This window comes from Spermophilus citellus (genome assembly GCF_964194105.1).
Source record: "Spermophilus citellus genome assembly, chromosome: 15".
In the NCBI taxonomy this organism is placed as follows: Eukaryota; Metazoa; Chordata; class Mammalia; order Rodentia; family Sciuridae; genus Spermophilus; species Spermophilus citellus.
The window spans coordinates 86,096,746-86,109,652 of record NC_138195.1 but is presented as its reverse complement, the minus strand read 5'-3'; the positions used below and the strand labels follow the sequence as shown (position 1 = coordinate 86,109,652).

Sequence of the window (12,907 nt, the reverse complement as noted above, 5' to 3'; positions counted from 1 at the left end):
AACCTTGCATCTCCTTCTCCCAGTCAAGTGGCCTCTCTCAGGGATAAAACAGTGGCCAAATGAAGAAGTGTGTGTGTGTGTGTGTGTGTGTGTGTGTGTGTGCGCGCGCGCGCGCGCGCATGTGCATATGTGTGCATGCGTGTGTGTGTGTGTGTGTGTGTGTGTCCTCATTTATCACTGCAGTAATCTTGAGCAAAAGGAGAGGGCCTTTTTCTCCCCACCTCCCCATTTAGGGTAAGGAAGGCCCTGTCTTTCTAGTGAGGACAGGTGACATTCTTGGTATACGATCAGGAAGTGACCAGAATGTCAGTGAGGTCTCGGACAAGCCCCACCGCTCCATGCTCTCCTTCTCTCTATTGTCCCCTCTTGTACCTTCCTGGGGCCCAGCTGATTAAAATTGGTATCAGGTGAGACACTCATCACATTCCTGCTCTGGGGCTTCTGGGCTACAGACTGTCATCAAATTAACTGTGAAGGTTTTCCATGTGGGCCAGGATCAGTGACACAGGGGACATGGCAGGACACAGGCATTGTTGTTTGCTGCCCTGAGCACCAGGAGATGCAATAATTCAATCAGGGGACCCAGTGCCTCCCCCAGCCTGAGTCAGCCCCAGACACACGGCCCTCCAGCCCGGCAACCAGAAGGATTCTCGAAATGGAATAATTAAATCTAAAGCGAGCTGTCGGAACTGATTTTCCCCCTTCATCCTCAGCCAGCTCTGCAAACTCTCCCCAGCATTGTCTCGTCAGTGGCTAAGACAGTCTGGACAGCACTCAAACAGCTTGCTCCAAATTGTGTTCCCTGTGCCCTGAGACACATCTACCACTTGCCCGCGCTGCTTCAAGGTCCCTCTCCTGGTCTCTCTTGAGTCATTCTGCGCAAGCCTTCTGATGTCAGGGGCCTGGCAGCCACGCCCAGCGCACAGCTGAGCAGGGCCCACCTTTGGGCAACGCTTGCTTATGCCCCGTGGGAATGGCTCCTGGAGGTGTAGAGGCCCTTCCAGCCAGAAAGAAAGGGGCCTCTGAGTCATTTCTTACATTCTGGTGTTTGGTCCTCTGTGCCTGGTCCATGTGGCGATGGGGGAGGGAGGCGGGGAAGGAGGAAACTCTCCTCTGGGAGCTGGAGGAGCTCGGTTTCATCAGTCACTTCCTTTTGATCTCATAAACGGATGCTGGGTTGGTGGCCCAAGCATTTGTCAGGGGCAGGAAGAATGGGACAGAGGGGTGTCTGAGGGGCTCTGGGCAATATCCTGAAGTCGTGTCATTGAACCAGCAAGTGTCAGCATTGCAGGAGAAGCAGGCTGCGTGTGTTCATAGCACAGGGCACAGAGAGGTGGGCTAGGCCCAGCATTGAGCCCCTGGGCATGTAGCTCCTGGGCCCAAGCACAGTACCTGGCACCTCACGGCTGCTTATTCACTGTGGCCGAATGAGCTCATGGGAGCAACTGGATGTGTCCAGCAAGAAATGGTAATGAGGCCCTGAGCTCCTCCAAAGGGGCCTGTGTGGCAGGAGGCAAGATGGCTGGGTCTCAAAACAAAGAGTCCACCCTCCCCTGTTGAGTATTCATTTGGGGAATTCAAGTAAATTGTCCTTCCAGGACTTTGGGCAAAGCTGAGAAAAGCTCTGGGAGTGAGGAATGTACCCTGGTACTGCCTTGGGTGTCAGGAAACCCAGGTCCAGTCCCCGTTGTGTATTGTGGATGGAGCCTCTTCTCCACCCTGGTAAAAGGGGGTTTGCCTTGGGCTAGGGGGTTCCCCTGGCCCCATTCAGCTCCAACTTCTTGAGAAAAACTAGGGACTCTAATGAAGCCCAGGTTCCCAGGGAGCAATGTCATTCATCCTGGGACTGGGAAGGTGGAGAGCTCCATTTTCTTTCCAAAGACTCGCAGGCAGCCTAGATAGATATCAGGGATGGGATTGAGAAGGAAGGTGGGAGGCTGGGCCCTGGACTCTGGAGTAGCTGGGGACGGACTCCCCAGCAGCCAAGGAAGAGGAGCCTCTGCATAGGGACAGGACCAAGTCAGCAATTGGATTTTGATGGCCCTGGTACACATACCTCATCTCCATCAGAGACAGGTTGCTGACCTTGGGTCATGAAGAGCCATTTCAAATGCCACTACTGAAACAAAAAGGGCCACTTCTGGGGAGAGGGGCTGTCCTTAGGGGACATTAATAGATGGCTTCATGTCCATCACAGCCTTTAGCAGGGCTTTGATTACATGGAATCTCAGGGTTAACCCCCAACTGCTGCAAGAGCTGAGGGAGGGAGGGTAGCCCCAGTGGAAGGTTTGTCCCTGGAATTGCTTAGTAACCCAGTTGACCTGCCATTTATGTGTTGAGCTGGGTTGCATGCAATGACATTTGTATCTTCTCCAGCTCTCTTAGGGTCTGCTTTCCTCCTTTAACACAAGTTTGGGCCATTTTTCAACCTTTGTTACATTGCATTTTATTTGTGCTCTCAACAGTATTAGTTCAATAGCTGCAAATGCCAAAGCTTAATTCTCGTGGCTTATGTAGACACACAAATAAGTGTTCATAGGGTAGACTTAATGTGTATGCTAGAGAAAACCAGACAGGCCGTCCCTGCCCATGTGAGTACCCAGTCACACAGCCAGCTTCTCCAAGAACCCGGGTTATCTGCCGAGGGCCTGCTCCTTCCCTACTCTGTGTTCTCTGTCACTGAGCACAGCATAGATTCTTCTCCAAGAACCGGAGAGTCCTCTGTGACTCACACACGTAATTAACCACCAAGCCTGCTGATTCTTCTGCCTGAGTGGCCTGGGGACCCCGCTACTGTGTGTCTGGAGACAGAATGGCCTGGGGGACCCCCGAGACTGTGTGGAGACAGAACGGCCTCTTCTGTGTTTTCTGGGCTCTCTTGTACCCTTCTTTAGCTCCTGGTATTTTGGTAACCAAACTTGATTTTTCCTCATCCTCTGGATTCAGCCCAGACACCCTTCCTCCTGTAGCCCTCCACACTGCCTGTGTGGCTGTGTGGCCTCATTAGTGTCAGTGCCAAGCCTGCATGGGAGCCTGTCGGCTGGCACCCCTACAGTCTACTGTCATATACTATGGTGCATAAACATGACTCCTGTGTTCCACAATCATAGGTGACATTACATGGGCTTCTTAATCTCTGGGAGGCAGCGTCAGGGAGTGACTGATTCAGGATTTGGATCCTGTTTCTATTGCTACGTAAAAAGTTGTCTAAACTCCCAGTGCCTCAGTTTTGCCAGGTGTGAGATGGATCTGGTAATAATGTTCATCTCCTAGAGAGGTGAGAATTACACGAGAAAACACACAGATAAGGTGCTTGGGACAGCCTCCGGCTAGAGTCGGAGCTCATTCATTACAATCTATGATTTTCCTCCCTATTATGTTTTTGAATTCATTCTCCAGACCGGCTTACTGGAACCACACTTAGAAGGATTTCGTGGCCCTCGAACCATTCGGCATGTTGTTTTTGGAAAAAGCACACCTCTGTCCCTCCTGTCAGCAAGACTTGAGCAAGAGCTGTTGGCTTTCTCCTGTCTTCCCGCATAGAACACTCCATAATTCACAGTGCTGATTGTAGAAGGTAAAAACCATGATGCACTCCATCCCTGGGCTATTGGATCCTCCATCTGCCCAGGCCCGCTCAGCTCAACTCCCAGGCCAGGCAGCTCTCACTCTCCTTGATTGTATCCTGTGGTGCTTGGCACTGTATTTTTCTCTAATTGTTTTGTGGCTCAATGATTTATTGAGAGATTAATTCATGGCTTTTTCTCACTGTGATTAATGTTTCCCTTCATTCCAAGATGGCGGCCAAGCCTTGTTCCCTGGCCCGGCCAGGTTTTGTGTTGTTGAAGGGCATTCTGGGCCCACAGGCAGGGTTGGGGTGGGCAGGGCTGGGCCAGGAGATGTTGGGGCTGCCTCTCAGGATTCAAGCTTCAGCTATTGAAGCACTCAGAGGTGACCAGGGTGGCAGGTGGCAATGCAGGGTTGGCCGACCTGCCTCTAGAGTCAGGGAGGGGAGGGGTATCATCTGTTCTGTGCCTTGTTGATCCTGAGCATCCAGTGCACAGCGGGGCCTGCTTTGCAGGGAACAGGGCAATCAGGAAGATTTGAGGAGGGGTCAGAATGAAAACCCCAGCCAAGGAGAGCGTACACTCATAGAAAAAGGGCCGGGGGTGCTGGGACTTGGGACCCAGGAATGGTCCTGCCCCAGCCCCTGGCTCTTGCAGACTGTCATCCAGGAATGCTGGCTGCGGGTTTAGATGGACCCCAGTCATGCTCATTGTCGTTCCAGCCTGGATTCTTGATAGAGGTGGTAGCGTGAGGACTGGAGAAGGTGACCACCCCTAGGCTGTCAGTCAAGACCAGTAACTGGGGGGGTCATGACTGTTGCCCCACAAGCTTGGATGTATAAGGAATGCCCTAATCCCTCTTTAAAACTGTCGTAACCCTGACTATGTGCCTTTGCCTGCCTGGCTAATGAGGACTGCCATCCTACCTGAAGCCATTCTCACTGGGGCCCTCTCTCCTGGCCCAGGCTGCATTCAGACCCTTAGGAGTCTTGGGCTGGCCAGGCTCCTGTGGCTTCTGTAGCTGCCCGTGCTAGGCCCTGGGAATCCTGGGGCCCCAGCTTGCCCCTTATCCAGCAGCAGAGTGGTCATCACAGTCACTTCCCCAGAAGTCCTGCTACCCTCTGGGATGCTTTGGGTCTCCCTCCAGAACCGGGGACCTCTGCCTTCTTCCCAGGCTTGGAGAAGTACCTCCCCCACCAATTGCCCATTGCTTCTGCCCAGAGATGCTTGCTCTCTCTCCTCACCTCCTGGAGCACCAGCATTGGCTGCTCAGTGAGCCAGGCGGGGAGGACTTCTGCAAGTAGTCTCTATTTTAGGCCCTTGGGGCCAGCAGCTTCCTGCAGGGTCACTTAGGCCCCTAGCATTTTCTTGGGGGAAGAATTGGGGGTAGATGAGAACAATGCAGCAAGAACCAGATGCCAGTTAATCACTCAACACATGACCTTGCTGCCCCAGGACCAGCCATTCTGGGCATACGACAGGTGTTTCATAAATTTACTGATAAGAAATTTAGCCTCCCCATGAAAAAATCTGACATTTGGAAAAAGGCAGACATTGGTGTCTTTTGTTTTGGAGAGCAGAGGACCTGAGTGAGTCTGAAGAATGATTTGCAGGGATTGAATTCAGCTTGCGCCACCCAAAATAGCTGTGGAGGCAGCAGGTTGGTTAAGAAGCTCATAATTAATATTGCATCGTCATTCAGGTTCCCCAAATGGAAGATCCTTCACATTATCCCTCAAAACCCCCTCAACTCCACCACCGAATTACAGTCAGCATGGTGCTGGTTTAAAAGAACAGCACGGAATCATTCAGCAGACATCAGCCCAACAAGTCAGGGTCAGTTATTCCTCAGTCATTTAATAGCTAATCACATGCTTCATGATGTAAAAATGCAGCAAGGCCCCATTAAGAAGAAATCCAATTGTTTGCAAGGCGTATTAGAGAAGTTGAAGCTTGGCCTTCTTCCACTTTCAATGACTGTGTATTGAGGCTTTTGGCAAATGAAAGACCCGGAAATAGAACTGCTGTTTTTATAACGACCCTGTTACCCTTAATGCCCATTTTCTCCCTTTAAGTGCAGCAAAGTATGGAAATATTGCTATGCTCTTTGGTGCAATTTTCCTACTGTGATTTTTTTTTTCCCCGTTAAAAGCCCCAAGAGAGTGCATTTCTCTACCTATTTATTTGCCACTGTCAAAAGATAGCAAAATTCATGAAAAACTCTGCTGTCAATCCCCAACAAATATGCAATTATTTCAGGCTGGTGTTTTAAGCAACAATGATTTTCATGGCAGAACTTACTTCTCTTTTCTGAACAGAGGTGGGGTGGTAGGTGGGAGGGGGCTGGTGTTGCTTCTAGCCCTCTGGCTTTCCTGAGGACCTCACAGGGACACCTGTTCCAGCACTCGGTGGTGAATTTCCCTTAGTGGGACCCTGATGGGCAGCTGAATTCCCTGCTGGCTTTGGTGCCCTTTTGTGTATTCCTAGGCGAGGGGGGAGCGCAGAGTCATTTCTCTTGCAGCCTCATGGAGCCCGTCATTCCAGGATATTATACCAGTAATTATACCAAGTAAGTGACAGCAGGGCTTGAAGGGGAGGTGAAAATAGATGATCTTGTCCCCACAAGAATACAGGGAAGATATATAAAGGGAAGGAAGTGGTAATGTTCTTGAAAGATAAACAATTGACGCCTGTCACAGGTAATTGATGACTGAGATCCTGAAGAGCTCGTGCAGCCATGATAAAAAATACATAGAGAAGAACACGCCACCTCCTCCCGCCATCCGGTGCCCTTCTCTTTGCAGGAATCTTCGCGGGATCAAATTAGAAGTACTGTTTGCTGAAAGGCAATATTCTCCCCTCTCGACTTGTCAGAGCAGAGCTCCTTGTCTCCCGGGGAGCCTTGGTTTAGCTTTCATCTTGATATTGAACTTAAGCCTTGTAGTTTATGATAAATGCATGTAGCCCTTGGCCCTCCTGATAAGAACAGCTGTGTCTACTGTGGCCGTTGCCTTCAGTGGAAGGGCTAGGAGAGGACTCACCTGATTACTTGAACTCTGGTATTAATTAACTCAGATCTTGCTCCGGTTTGAAAGGTCCTTTGTGGGATTCTTCCTGAAGCGCATTTGCTTGCTCTGCCGTCTTGCCTGAGTGAAGAACCACCATCGTGAACAGAATTGAATTCCTGGAGGAGGGCGGCTGCCTGCAGCTCCGCAAGGTCTAGAGAGCAATGCGAGACCAGCAGGTGGAAGCTTCAGGGAGCCGGATGTCAGTGCGCAGTGGGGAGAGCTTCCTACCCCAGGAAGCTTGCTGAGACTGGGTAATGAGTCCCCTAATACAGGGGACAGTGTGGATGGAGTTCGATGAGCTCCTTGGAGGGCTATTTATCACTTTGCATTACTGACTCAGACAACCTTTACCCCCACCCCCATGCACCCCTCCCCAAGCATCATTACCTAAAGGCATTTCATGGCATGGAGACCACTTTGCTTACCCCTGCTGCTCATGTTGGAAATACCAGGGAATTAATGCCCCCTGCCCATGGGTCCCTGCACAGGGACTGGTGGGTATACATATCCCATAGCACAACTCTGATGTGCTAACTCTGGGGTTTTGGTCTATACTGCCTCCTTGAATTTTATCATGGGGATTAAGTTGCCCCTGTTGGTAGCTGGCTGGACATAGCCACAGCTGTTGGTTGAAGCTTAGGTTGAAGGGACTGTCCTTCCCTGCCTCACCCCCTCTGCCCACACTCTTCCACACATTTGTTCTTTACCCCCCCCCCCTCATAAACTACCTATCTTTAATTCAGAGACTGCTCCCAGGGGAGCCCCAACTAAGGCAGTGAATATCTTGTCCAAGTGACAAAGGTGCCCTTGGCCTGACAGTGGGGCATATTTGGAGTTGGGGCTGGTGGGCATGGTCCTGAGCTTCCAGGCACCACATCACGAGGGGCCTTTTCAGCTGTGAGAAGTACAGAAATAATTCTCAATAATTTCTTGTTGCTACTCCCACACCCCTTGCCATCACAGCAGGGTCCCTGTTGTCCCCACAGCCACTGCGGCTGCATCCACTATGCCTGTGTCCAAGGCGTACTCCTCAGGCTAGGTTTGTAATGATCTGTCTGAGTCCACCTTGTGCTCTGTGCTTCAGAACTGAGGACTCCACGTAGTACACACTCCTCTGGGTACTGTGGTTAACTTCCTGTTCCTGGACACTTTTGAGAGTGGCTCCCTGCCCACTCAGGCTCCCCTTCCCATTCCTGAGACATTTGTCAATTCTGGCCACCTGGGTGTGATCTGGGAGGTTGGAAGATCAAAGAGGCACCCTTCTGAGTATTGAATCTTATTGTGGATTTAGGGGTAGAACCGTCAGGAGGCTGGGCTGAACATGCCCCGGCCTCAGTGAGGTACGAATGCATTTAGATTTCATCACATTTTCCTTCTTAAAAAGTCCAGAATTCCAGCAAATTGAAGCCACCAGGGCTGAACACGTACGAGTTCCCAAGTCCTAGTTTGAGGGTATTTTTATGTTTATGAAAGTTATGGACAAGGCTGTTCCTGGGTGTGTTCGTGGCACAAACAGCTCTTCTTGTTCAGGAACTGGGGGAGAAATAACTGGAGTCTCAGCTGTTAGGGGCTCTGCCAAGCTGCAGGGAGCTTTCGTCTTCCACCCAGATGTCTGGGTGCATGTCTCTGGCTGCTTCTGCCTCCCTCCCTGGTGCCCAGAGTGGGCTCCTCCACTTCTAGTGCATCAGCCTGGGCACAACTGGCCTGTTGGCCTCACCAGGAGTCTAAAACTCACTTGAAGAGCTTATGGCCCTTTAAATGATGCTAAACGTTCCACCTCGCTCTAGACTGAAGGAAGTTCAATTTTTCCCCTAGTAACTAGTTCTCTCTCTCGCTGATGTTTCTCGCCTTGTCTGTTCGAGATCTTTACCTAAAGTATGGACTTCAACACGTCAAACGTGGTTCTACTGAGGAAGACCCTTTTATTTCCACAAGTTAAAAAGGGGTTTCCTTGGGCTGCTAGTCATCTGCTAAAAGGTGCTCAGTAGCATAATTTTTTTTTTTTTTTTTTTTTTTTTGGTACAGGAGATTTAGCTTAGGAGCTCTTTACCACTGAGCTGCATCTCCTGTCCTTTTCATTTTTAATTTTGAGACAGAGTCTTGCTAAGTAGCTGAGGCTGCCCTTGACCTTGTGATGCTCCTGCCTCCAGAGTCCCTGGGGTATAGGCGTGTGCCGGTGCGCCCCGCAGCCTAGCCATTTAAAACTGGGAATCCTCGTAGTGTTAAAATGGAGTGCCAAAGAACATTTCCTCAAAATCCCCCTGACCTCGCCCCTTCCCAGGGCCTGCCTGCCTTTCTTTCCTGTTCTCTATCAGCCCTTGTGGGGCAGGTGTTATGTCCTTGGGCAACTTTCACCAGGGAACGCTCTATCGGAGGTGCTTGTCTGTGTTTCTACAGAGACTGCATAGTGAACCTTTTAATGGCTGCAGAACCTCAGTGTGCTGATTTGCCACACCAGCCCCTCACTGTGGGAGATGGAAGGGGCCTCCAACCTTGAGCTGTTATAATGAGCATCTTCACAACAGCCCTGTTGCTTCCCTTGAACTCTTCCTCTGGTGTGCAGTCAGTCCATGGGGGAGGTTCCTGGGTAAGAAGGCGGACATGTTTCTCTGGATCTTGGTAAGTATCTCCACCCTGCTTTCCAAAGGGCGATGTACCCCCGTGCCATCCCGTGGGCTCTGGGAGGCCCATTAGATCTCGGAGGATGGAACACCGTCTAGGATCCCAAGCTGCCTTATTCCAAGCCACCGAAGCCATCCCCAACCTCCTGAAGAAGAGAGAGAAATGACCCCTTCAGAAAAGAACCTGATGTGGCCTGCCACCCAACCAAGACCCCGAGTCCCCTCCCGCCCGGCGACGGCGATGGTGATGCAGTGTACTCGGGTGTTGGGCAGTAGCTTTCTCTTTCACTTGGTTGATTTCACTGAGTTATTAGAACAACTCTCCAGGGTTGGTATTTGTTACCCCTGCTTAAAGGCGAGGAAACGGAGACTCAGGGAGGTGAAGTGACTTGGTGACATGACTAGCAGGTGACAGAGCCAAGATGTGTCTGTAACTGCTCTGCCATATGTTCTGAGGACGTGTGGCTTGTCTAGAGTGTTACAGTAAAGTATAAATGAGACTTAGCAGATATTAATAGGATAAAAATTGTGACACAGGGTAACACTGCAATATATAGATGAAGCTGTCAGCTTCAGTGCATCTCGAGGACGAGGGCTGTGACCGTGGCTGGAGGTGGGGTGAGACAGTCTGAGGGGCAGACAGAGTCAGATTTGGTCTCAATCTAGAGGACTCACAGGCACAGTGTTATGGTGGATGCTGGTTGATGGGGCTCAGCCTCCCTTAATAATGCACAAATGCTCTAATACTATGTGAGCATATCCTGGGAAGTTGATCTAGTCTGGGGAATCAGGTCTCCTGGGAGGAGGTGTTATTCAAATTGCAATTAATATTCACTAGATGGATAGAGTGGCAGGTGTGGTGGGGAGACCATTGTACAGTGGAAATAGTGTGTGCAAAGGCCCTGTGGCTGGGGAAAGTTTGGCACTTTGAAAGAAGGGTTGGTGACTGTAGTACAGGGAAGGCAGTCTCACGTTCTTCCATCCCCCATAGATGTTAGCTTCTATGGTATGCAGAGCAGGGGCCACAGTGTGTGTTCCCCCATCAAGGAGGGGCTCAGATGGAGCACAGGCCATTGGAGAGTATGGTAGACAGCACTTTGGCTTCCTCAGAACTTGCTGCACCCCTTTTCAGGTATGGAGTTTGGTAAGCTGAACACCACACTTTCCAGACTCCCACAGAGCTAGGGTCCTGGCTGCAAGTTAGGCTCTGTCAATTAGATGTGGACATACAGGACGTGGGAAGGGGACGGTGTGGCAGAGACCTTCTTCCTGCCCCTTTAGGCCACCTGCTGATGATAAGCAAAGGTCACAGCAGTGTGGGGATCTTCCGAAGCCATGGTGCAGGTCCATTCTGAGGCCTCCTGGCCTCCTGGTGGGGGGCAGCTGGAATGGGTAGCAGTGATGGCCTCAGAGGTCAAAGGTCTGTGGTGGTATGTTCTCTTTGCTCCTGAGCCCTCCAGTGATGTGTCTGATCTCCCCACTGAGTCCTTCCCTGTTGAAATGCCAACCATCCTCTGCTGATGCTCCATGCCCCACGCCCCCCACCTGTGGTCCCCAAAGGAAGCCCGCTGGTTCACCTGCGGCCATGATCGGCAATTCCCAGCTTCCCTCCTGAGGTGCCGGAGCTGATCCTGTTTTCTGAGCCTTTTCCAGCACGTGCCATTTGCTAAATGCAGGTCAGTCTAGAGGGTGAAGGTGTTATGTCCTTGGGCAACTTTCAGCCAATATGGCATGGGATTTGCCCCTAGGTGCTTGGCTTTCTGTCCTGGCCAGGCAATTTGGGGCACATTCCACACAGTTTCTCAGAGGAGACCTGGTGAGACGGAGGTCCGGTTGCCCACAGTGTAACCCACTCGCTATTGCCCATGCTGAGCTCCCTTCCTTCCTGCCTCACTCTCCCTACTTCTCTCTTGAACTGCATGAGATCACCACCCTCCTCACCACTTGCCCCAGGGTCTGCTTTGGCAGGAACTCAAGCTAATGCCAATAACTACCTATGGAGATTTTTTTTTGCACTCCAAGTCTAACTAGCTCAGAGAAGTATAAAAGACTCGTTTACAAAAACAGGTATTGATGCTTTTTAAGCAAGTCAGACATATCCCAGGCCAATCACATTACCTGGTTTTAAACTTATATCATTACCCTTTCAGCCTCTCTGTAACCAGGTTGGTTTCCTGACACATTAAAATAAACCTAGAGGTGCATCTTCATAATCCATTGATCTATCAAATCAAGGATCCACCCTTCTACCCACTCATCTGTCCAGCTGCCAATCATTTATACCATCTCTGCTGTGGCCAACACTGTGCCAAGAGCTGGAGAGAGAGAGAGAGAGAGAGAGAGAGAGAGAGAGAGAGAGAGAGAGAGAGAGGCGCGCACAGACAGATACAGACAGATTAATAAGATAGACTTGCTGCCTGCAAGTTATGGTGGGATTAGACCCTAAAGCAAATGTGGCTCTGTCATTTTGAGAGCCACTATGATTTCTGCACATGATGCCATCGGCATGGACATATAAACTCAAGACTAATGCCAACTAGTGGTTTTTTCATGTAATCATACAAATCAAAACATTTCCCTCTGCCCTGAAGAGTACCTTCAATATTCAAACCATATCTCTATTTTATTAAAATGTCTGATATTAAGACACCGCTCCCAAGGAACTAAATTTAGTTTGAAAAACTGCTCTGAACTTTGGAGTCATTAAACATAGCCTTTTTTGTGTGTGCACATACGACAGAGAAAAATTACAGTCAGTCGCGTTTATATTGAAAATCCTGCATTAGATTGCCATCAGTTGCTAATAATACATCATAATTATTCTTATAGGGTTAAGCTTTTCTCTTTCCTCTCCCACCTGCCTTGCTGAGATAACCTCTAAGGCTGTCTGGGAGGACGATGGGGATGGAATTCAAAAGCTTTTGCGACAGCTGAGCTCTCTGTGCAATTCATTATATTGAAAAGATGGGGATGGGGGTTGTCAGCAAAGATAATGGCCATGCAATTTCCAGTCCACTCTCCTTGCAGCCAGATCTTGGAGGCAGCCCATGGACCAATTTCATCAAACACACCCTGCTCATCTCTCATCCGTCTATATTGGGAAAGAGGTTTTGTCTGGCTGGAGCAGGAGCAGGCTGGAAGCAGGGCCAGTGTGGGAGAATGGGAGAGGGAGGTGGCTGGGGAAATAGACCAGGGCTCATCCCCAGAGTGCTCGGTCCTGGGGTTCTCGGGGCATAGCACCAGCTGACATCAGTGCCAAAGGGATTAAGCCAGTGGGCAGGCCAGTAGCAGGAGGTTCCCCTCCCAGCCTAGGCTGCAGTTCTGTGCTCTCTCTGCATTTCCAGCTTTGAGCCCAGACCAGGCAAAGCAGGAGCTCGATAAGTGTTTGTTGTCGGACTGATTGAGAGGGAGATCAAGAAAGCACAAAGTATAGGATTACTGGCAGCAATGAAATCCATTGTGCCCGGTTTCCATGGGGCATGAAAGTCGCGTGCTTCTCCAGTTCCTGCCTAGGGAATAAAATTCTCTGCAAGAAAATTCTAGCGTGGTTGCAGTGCCAACATGGAATTATCTAATGAGAGAGAGCTTAGACATTTCTAGCATCCACTCTGCAGGGATGGAGGACTTCAAGGGGCTGGGAATGCTTCGGGTG

The 12,907-nt window shown here is 50.3% G+C and overlaps 1 long non-coding RNA gene across 1 annotated transcript in view; it reads left to right on the top strand.

Annotated features, from left to right (window-relative positions):
* The window catches only part of LOC308634355, a 52,936-nt gene extending 43,380 nt beyond the window's left edge, over positions 1-9,556 (top strand). The window contains exons 2-3 of the long non-coding RNA XR_014019006.1: positions 6,662-6,885; positions 9,032-9,556. This is a non-coding gene — a long non-coding RNA (uncharacterized lncRNA). The remainder of the gene's footprint in view (positions 1-6,661; positions 6,886-9,031) is intronic.
* Positions 9,557-12,907: the final 3,351 nt, after the last annotated feature.